This window comes from Martes martes, assembly GCF_963455335.1.
Source record: "Martes martes genome assembly, chromosome: 5".
Classification (NCBI taxonomy): Eukaryota; Metazoa; Chordata; class Mammalia; order Carnivora; family Mustelidae; genus Martes; species Martes martes.
In genome coordinates, this window is record NC_137892.1 from 150,590,192 (window position 1) to 150,600,025 (window position 9,834).

Here is a 9,834-nt window from a genome sequence, read left to right on the forward strand (position 1 = left end):
GTATCATCCAAGATTTTATGTATTTTTCTTTTTATTTGATCTTGATAGCAAATTTCTGAGGGAAACATCATATCCTACAATCTTTACTATCACCTCCAAAAATGAAACAGATCAATATATCAATTATAATTCACTAAGTTATTTATAAACCAGCCCTGAACAAAGGATCCAGTAAAGTTAGCTTTGGTAGTATTAGAGTAATTGTGGGCAAAAATAAAAAGGAAATTTCTATGACTGTCTGGAAAGCCAGACTTTTATTTAACTTTATGTTAGTGGGTGAGACAGATCACATTTACTCTTTTAAGTAAATTAAAGTCTCATGTCTTGATTTGTACAAACTAACAGAAAAAAAGATGGGATTATTTTGATGGCTTTTTTTTTTCCTGCCTAGAAGGAATGAATCATTGACAGTATGAGATCAAAAAGAAACATTGGAAATAGAATTTGTAAAGAATAGAAATAATAGGGCCATTGTTTCCATAAACTAGTGGAAAACACTCTTTTTGAATGTTGTGAAGTTCTCAGTAGTTTTAAAAATAAAGTGAAAACTAAATCACATTGACTGCATAGCCTGCAGTGGAAAACACTGAGCCTTAAATATTAACATTTGGTGCCATTTCTTGTCCTATTAATGTTACAATGAAGACCAACTTCAACTAGTCTGTCTTCACACAGTTCAATTTTACAGTATAATTCCAGACAAATGGGCTAAAATAAACTAAATATCTGTATACCAACTTCTTCTCAGCAACGATTTATTTCTCTAATAAAAAGTAACTAGTATTCTCTATTTTGAACAAAGATGATATAAATAACAGAAAGTACAAAAAATGAAAAAAAGGAAAAAGGCCAACATATTGTGTATAGGAAATGGTTTTGGTATCATAGGTCTAAGAATCTGAGGGACTGAAGAGTTCATTTCAATCTACACTTGGGTGAATTGGGCCAAGAACCCTGGGGGTAAAACAAAAACTTATTACTGCTAGAAAATGGAATTGGCTTCACTCTTTCATTTTAGTGAGAATTTGTTAGACATGATAAAGTATACACCATAAAACGATTGTGTTATCCTGATTATCAAGACTGCAGTTCTGGTTGTTCTTTAAAATTGTAAAACAACAGAATTGTGTGTTCCTTCTATTCAATAACATTTCTACTATAAACATCATATTAAATTTGGATTATATTGTTTTTCATTCTTATGCATTTTCATTGTCACATAAATATGAGCAAAACAGGAGTAGGATGTTCATCAGTTTGTTTCAGTACCAGTATTCATATTCTAATTAATATTTTTCTCTCTCTACCACTTAGTATAACATATGCAAAACATGTTCATACAAATAACCTAATATAGGTGTATTAGTTTTCTATTGTTGCCATAACAAACAGGCTCAAACTTGCCTAAAACAATGTGTATTTATTACCTCATATTTCTGACACAGTATTAGCCCCTAAAATCTAGAACGCAGGGCTGCATTCCTTCTGGATCCCTCTATTTAGATTCTTATTTCCTTGATGACTGTCAAGTGAGAGCCCTTCTCAGCTCCTAGAAGCCACCAACATTGCTCAACTTGTGACATCCATCTTCATCTTCAAATACACAATGGTGAGTTGAATCCTTCTCTCACTTCAAATCTCTCCTGTCTCTTCTTCCATCTTTGTATTTCTTCTATGACTCTTCTCCATCCCTATTCCACTTTTATGAGCTCATGAGATTACTTATATTAAACTCATGCAAGAAATCCAGGATAATCTCCTGCCTTAATTCTATCTGCAAAGTTAATTGTGTCATTTCAAGTAACATATTCGCAGATTCCAGGGATTAGGGTGTGGACATCTGAGAGAGGGGCATTATTTTGCATACCACAACAACTTTCTTGATGTTTTTAAGACTTTTTGAGAATCCACTTTAGTTTAAAGAAAGGGAAGTTTTTCTTTAAATCACGCTCTTTTAACAAGCAATTTGGGCAAATTACTTACCTTTCCAGAGGCTCAATTTGTATAATGATACAGATTTATAGTCTACCTCATAATGTAGGTTTGGATATGTTAAGTACTTGCAAAGTCCTAAGCACAAAATGGCAGCACAGAAGGAAAAAATCATTTTCTCCATCCCACTTAGTCTCAATCTCTTTTTTTCTCATTTCTTAATGTGTGTTGTCCCCGGGGGGGGGGGGGGGAAGAATTTTCCTCTTCTTCTTTTTTTTTACTCTATCAAATTTTTCTGTCTAAATTCATTAATTCACAAAGTTGCCTGACCTTTACTAAATGGCATGCAATTAGGTGCAATTTGATATCAAGCTGAACACATAATTCAACCTCCATCTTCCACACCTATCTCTCTCTTGCATTTGATGCTTAGTGAATGACATTCATCCCATGACCAAAGCAATCCTTGACATTTTCCCCTCCATCACCGGCATCAGCCAGTTGTTGAATTTCAAGAGATGCTACCAAATAAGCTCTTTTTAATCTGTGCATTTTTAGGATTGTTGTCTTATATTGGACTTTATCCTGGTTGTCTAAACTCTTACTATTACTGCTTCCTAACACAAATAAATTTAAATGATGTTTTTTAGTACTTGAGTTGTTTGACTTCTCAGGATTACTCAAAACTTTTGACCATTCTGTCCTCCAAACACTCACTCGTGGCCTCTGTGTACCAAGATATCCTGCTTCTTCATCTATCATGCTATAATCTTGTGGTGGTTATTTTATATGTCAACTTGGATACATTATGATGCCAAGATTTTGGTAAAACATCAGTCTAGATGTGCTGTAAAGGCTTTTTTTAATGAAATTAACATTGACAACCAGTTGACTTTGAGTAAAGCAGTTCACTCTCCACATATGAGTGAGCATCATCCAAAACAAGGAAAGTTTCCCAAAGAAAAAAAGCAATTCTGTTTTCAGTCTTCAAACTAAGAGTGCAAAATCCACTCTGACCTGAATCTCTAACCTGTTGGCCATAATGCAGATTTTAAACATGCTAACTTGCAAAATTTGCTTGCATCATTTTTTAATTAGTCACTTTATTTTAGTTTAGTTTAGTTTTATATCAGACTTTTGAATATATTTGCTTGAGTATAGTTTTTTAAATCTATCTATCTATCTATCTACCTATCTATGTCTATCAACCTATCCAAAAGAACCTAAATACAGAAATATATATTATTATAAATAAGATACATAATTTCTCCAAGTAGGAAAAGATACAAAAATGACTATACCTTCTAGAGACAAATAAATATAGTCTTGAAAGTTAAAAATAAACTTTTTCTCATTTTTTTTATCTTATTTCAATCACCAGTTCCCTTTCCTGTTTATTTGAACACCCAAAATATCTAAAAATTCTTTACTTCTTCCATCACTTCTGACATAATCCTTGTTTATCCTAGTCCAAGCTTTTAACAACTTGTCCGACATTCATTCATTTTCTCCTTTAATTTATCTTTCCTTTTATAGCATCTCTTTGACTTCAGAGAAAATTCTAAATTCTTCCCAGCCTATTTCTCCAGGCTTGTTCCTTACTGTTTCTCCTGTCCCATTCTACTAATTCAGTCATTGTTCTTTGTCCTCTTCTTTGCTTATGCTTTACCCTTTGCATGGGACAGTCTTTTCCCCCATTCCACTTCATTTCTACTGAAATTTGTATTTCACTGTACAATTATTTTATATGTTTACATCAATCTTTAGATTATTCTGTCATGCTTATTGTATTAATTTTAGCATTCATCAAACTTCACCATACTAATTCAGTATTTCTCTGCACTTCTAGACTACAAACCTGACAAGGCCAAGCCTGAGTTTGCCTTATTGTCACCTGTATTCCTGTGGCTAGCACAGATAGCTACATATGTTTGGTGCTCAGTGCATATTTGTACAAGAATGAGATAATACATGCATGGATGTGCTTCTCTTTATTTCTACTATGTTGATTCTCTTCAATTTTGTCCTTGCTCTGTTATTAGAATCACTGTCCTTGACTATAAAATTTAACTTACCAACCTGCTTATTATTCTATTATTCTATGACTCTCCATCAATTTATTTTTTAACATTTATGTATTTATTTATTTGGAAGAGAGAGAGAGAGCAAGAGAGAGCATGAGCAGGAAGAGGGGCAGACAAAGAGGGAGAAGCAGGCTCTCTCGGAGCAGGGGGCCTGATATAGTGCTTGATCCCAGGACTCCAGATCATGACCCGAGCTAAAGGCAGACACTTAACTGACTGAGCCACCCATGTGCCCCTCTCCATTAATTTAGGAATAAAGTTTGCATAGCTTGCTATGGCACATTTGGCCTTCATGGTTTAACTTAGGAGAAGAAATACATATTTAAATAATGAAGAGCCCTAGAGCTTCATTAAAAAAAATAATTTTAAGATTTATTTATTTATTTTAGAGAGAGGAGAGAGAGAAAGAACAGAGGGGCAGAGGGAGAGGGAGAAGAAGAAAAGCAGATTCCCTGCTGAGCATGGAGCCCAAACTAGGGCTTGATTCCAAGACCAAAGAGATCATGACCTGAGCTGAAATCAAGAGTCAGATGCTTAGCCCATTGAGCCACCCAGGGCCCCCCTTAGAGCTCCATCTTTTACCTTGTAATTCCAATAAAGTTACAGCAGACAAAAGGAATGACAGAATTAAAATTATGAAGTAGCAGGCTTCTTAGAGTCTTTTGAACTTGTACAACTTTCCTGGGCACTGAGGACCCAGAAAACTTCCCAGATCTGAGGAATCATAGAGTAGAGGAAATTTTTTTGTCTTATTTCCTTTGTCTTTAACTTTTCTTCTCCATCTTGAACAGCCAAGCTTATCGGTCAATTCAGAGATAGTTAACCAGTAAGGAAACACAGCCCTCGATACTTACCTGGCCCTGTCTACACACCATCACCATCTGCCTTCTTTTATCACACTGCTGCCTAAATACAGCACAGCCAGTTCTTGCCCTAGCTATCTCTTCTTCATTAGTACCAAACTGATTGCAGTTGCTCAAATATGCCATATTGTCAATTATTCAACAAATGTTAATCAAATGTGACATTATTAGTTTTCACAATCAAATGTCTACTTCATATCAGATAATTGTCTATGCTTGAGATACTTCAGCAAATAAGAAATCCTTCCTAGTTTATAAAACTTGCATTCTAGTATCATGCCTAAGTATCTTACCTGGACAGTACCTTTTAATAAGATACAATTTTCCCAATTCTGTATGGATAACCCAGTACCACCTTCAAAACTCAGCTTAAACATCATCCCTCACGGGTATCTTGCACATCTGTTCTTTCAGCCTGATGCAGAGCATTATTACAACGCATAATATGCAAAATCGTAATTACTGAATTACCTTTCTATCCAAGACTATGATCCTTCTGTATGAAGATTTTGTCATCATCACCATCATATCTATAAGCTCCATGCCTGCCTCAGATGAAGTTTTTTCTTGAAATTATAGACAACACTAAATCATCTTTAAGTTTTACATTTATTCCTGATCATGGTCATGGGGAAAAGAGAGTGGTACCGATAGCTTGGGTAATGGACTACTAAGGGAAATGTTAAAAGTGTGTGTGTGTGTGTGTGTGTGTGTGTGTGTGTGTGTGTGTGTTTGAGGGATAATAGTAATAGAACTGTCATTAATAAGACTGAAGGATTTTTTTTTTAATAGACCTAATTTGAACAGACCTTAATTTGAGACTATAAAGAAGAAGGATTTTCCTTTTACCCCTCAGCTCTCTGGTTGGATGTTGTTGTGATCAAAGTATTTTTTTGTTTTTTTCTTTCCCCTATGGATGCTTATGTTGGTACTTTTATCATAGACTATTAGTTCTTATTATAGACTTGTAGACATAATAGCTGTGATTTCTTATCATGTTTGAAGGCTGAATGAAAGACTAACTCCCTAGACATTTCCTAATGAGCAGGGAGATATATACATAAAATTCTCCTTTAGCTGACTCAGTTTTGTAAGTTCACATCTTCATTTTATGGTCTCATCTAGCAGATTAAGGCATAAATCAGCATAATAGAGTGGGCAGAAGGGGATGCGTAATTTCAGGAGGGTTTCACTTTTATCTTCCCCAAGGGTAGAATTAATCCATTCATCACCAGCTGAATTTTCTATGTCTACTATCAAAATATGGTTCGACTGGTCAACCCAAATAATGAGATCCATATTTCAGAATATGGCAAAATTTTGTGGAGTTTAAGTATAAGAACCAACTCACTTTAGCTCAGCAGTATCCATGGTTGAGGTCATTTTTTTTCTACCTGTTTTGTGTAAAATAAACAAATATATATGGCCAACTAGTTTCCCACCACCTAATGAAAGTAAACTAAAGTCATTAGTGCTTTGCCCTAGTGATTATCCATTTCAAAATAAAAACATAGTTGAGTAACAAAGTTGACATGTTGATACTAAGAACATATCTACATCACAAAAGTCAAACTGACTGGGTCCAAATCCTGGCTCCACCCCATATAGACTGTGTGATTTTACATACATCACTGAGTCTCCTTGGGCTTAGATTTTTCACCTATTAAATTATGAGATTAATGAAAACTCTATGATAGAATAAAGTGAGGATTAAATGAAATAATTGATGTGAAGTTTATAGCACAGTGCTAGTAACAGAACAATACACAATAAATATAGAACTTTATGGTGTAAGCTATGAATATTAAAACCAAATTGAAGTGAACTTGTCCACTGGGCCTAATCTAATATATACTGGCAAAGTGACATCTTCTTTAAAGTGTCTGTCATTTCCAGGACGCAATAACTTTTGATATTAAATGTTTGTATGACATCCTTTAGAAGAAAAAAACAAATCTCACTGATGGTGATATAACCTATTTATATATATTTATACATCCTGGTCTATCAAAAGCAATCTAGATTAATGTCTGTTTCCATGGTTGATTAATTAATTGCATCTTTTTATATTCTAAATATGATTTTATTTGGACGACAAATTATATGATCACACTAATTGTAAAAGACATAGAATCATATTAACATTCTCTAAGCTCTCAATTAATTTTCCTTTTGCTCTAGCATCTATTCCACAGATAGGTTTAAACAAACTATAAGAAATATCTGTTTACTAATGAACAATTCAATTGGTCATGTGATTAGTTAGGTGGGATTTCCTATTACATTATTATTTGTAGTCTAATTTCCATAAGGAGATTCCAATCAGGTATTCAGAGTCAACATATTTCCAACTCATGAGCCCACAACCCACAACAAAAATTTCATTAATGCCATCCCACTAATAGGGGAAGCATTTTTGTTTGTTTGCTTTAATAATAGTGACCTGGATAAAGGGAGTCATTTCAGAATTACATTTCTATGGTAATGAAGCTAACGTATTAGTGTCAAAAGCACCATATCTAGGATTTTAAATTCATGGATTATGCTGCTATTGTTATTACTGAAATCTTCATGTTTTCTGAAGAAAATCAAATGATTGTATTATGTATTTTTGTGCGTAAACACACATGGTTCATATTTTAAACTGGAGAGTTAGAAGACTATAATCTATTTTGGGAGGCAATTCTCCATGATTCTCATGCATTTCTGCATATCATACGACCAAAGACACCGATCGACTTTTTCTAGACTATCTTTTCTTGGATGTTTGTATAACGAATAGCTTTATAAGACAGAGATAGTGTTTCGCTCTAGAGCAGAGAACAAATATGTTAAAGTTTAATAAAGACAATGTCTACCCTCTGGCAAAGTTTAGAAAGATCTGACAGCATTTCATTAAAAGTTTGGTGTGTCTTAACTTCAGGGTTTCTTGGCTGTGATGCAAATAATATTTGAAGCATCCATCTACACCAACCTGCGTAGCTTCTATGGGATTTGTGGTGCTTGGAGAACAACATGAATATGAAGCTCAGTTTGTCTCCTCTAATATAGTAATACAGTCCTTTGTCTCTGACCCAGGAGTCCTGAATTTTGGAAACTGCAGCAATTGATTAGCTTACAAATTAGTAAATTTCTCTCAATTGAATCATTATAAGAAACATATTAATATTTTGTATGTGATATTTAAATTTTTATGACAGGTGCATTTATATATTCTTAGGGATACACACAATACAAATACATCTGTTGTGTGTATTTACAATACATTCTTTCAAGTAAGTTATATTATTTAAAAATGAGTTCTACTCCACAACTATAGAAAATGGGAATTATGATCTTGTACAAATATAATATGAATAAATAATTTTGATTAGATAATAGTGTTTTTTTTTTCTTTAAGGTCTAACACAGATATAATTTACTAACAGCATTCTGAATAATTTCCTGTAATAAGCTTAAAAAAGAAAATCCAGATATCCTTTCCATGAATTTATCACCACTGCTATTAATAGAGAAATTTCATGAAGCTATTTTAAAGAAAACCAGAAAAGTCTATAAACTAAATAATATGTATTCATTAGAGACATTTAAAAAAGAAACATGAATGTTAAAACTTTAATTTCCACAAGGGTATTTAATTGTCTTTATTAAATTTTCCCTTACATTATATACTCTGACACTTGTACTACAAACAGTTGTCATTTCTTTATGAATGCCCATACCATTAGTCTGTACCAATTATTGAGCTAATATATACCCTAGCATGCTTTTAACTCTGAAATGTTACTTCAAATTTTGGCAGACATACCTCTCTAGTATGTTAATATGAAATTATAGTTCCAAAAATTGGGTTTAACCTTTACATTAGATTTAATGAATAAAAGAAAGAAGGAAAAGAAAGAAGGGAGAAAGAAAGAAAGAAAGTTGTTGAAACAAGTTCTTTTGCAAACTTGAAGTACTGGGTTAGCTTTTACTCTTTTTTTAGAACCAGAAAACATTGGAAAAAGCTTGAGAAACTAGAAATTATTTATATAACACCATAAAAGTTAAATTACCCTAACATGTTCTGAATCTCCTCATCAAAATTAAATTGATTATTACTGATTAAATTGTATAAAGTTCCCCTGCTTATTCAGGGTTTTCAATAATAGCTTTATTCTAAGAATTATCTGATAAATGGAAGAGGGATAGTCTACCATTCCTTCCAACAACTCTGGGTTCTACTTCCTTTCCTAGCAATGTAACAGCCCTCAACCAACAGAAGGGATCTAAAAGGATCCTCTGTAACTTCTGGAGCTGAGTCTTAAGAGATCTGCATCGTCTGATTTCAGCTTTCTTGGAATGCTCCATTTTAAAAACTCCACCATGCTGTGAGGAAGCCCAAATAGCAAATAGAGAAGTCTTAAATGCCCAAGGAAAGTGAGGAGTTTAGGTCTACAAGCCTCCTCAATTGATAGTCACCAGGCCTTTCAGCTGGAAGATCCGACTGAGGTAAAAAACCAAGATTAAGAACCAATTGCTGGTCATGTGATTCAGGCCATTTAGGACTTTCCAGACCCACTGTAGTCACTCCAGCCAAAACCATGTGAAGCAGTGAGGAGCCATCTCTGTCAGGTTCTGTCTGAACTATAAAACAATGACAAATGCTTGTAGACACTTGGGGTCAGTGGTTACCAAATGTTTATGAACAGGTATATACATGAGCCACTTGTTGCACATTTCTTTTTTTTTTTTTTTCTTTTATATTCCTTTAAAAAATGTAAAACTTCTCTTCACTTAGAGGTAAAGAACCTGTAAACAGAGTATGACTCATGGGTCATAGTTTGCCATCCCCTGACTTAAGCCACTAAATTTTAGGGTTATTTGTTATGCAGCAATACACAACCCGAAGAACAGACTATACCTTGAAATCTTTGAATTATTTATGTTCTAAATGATGCATTTGTTAAAAATTT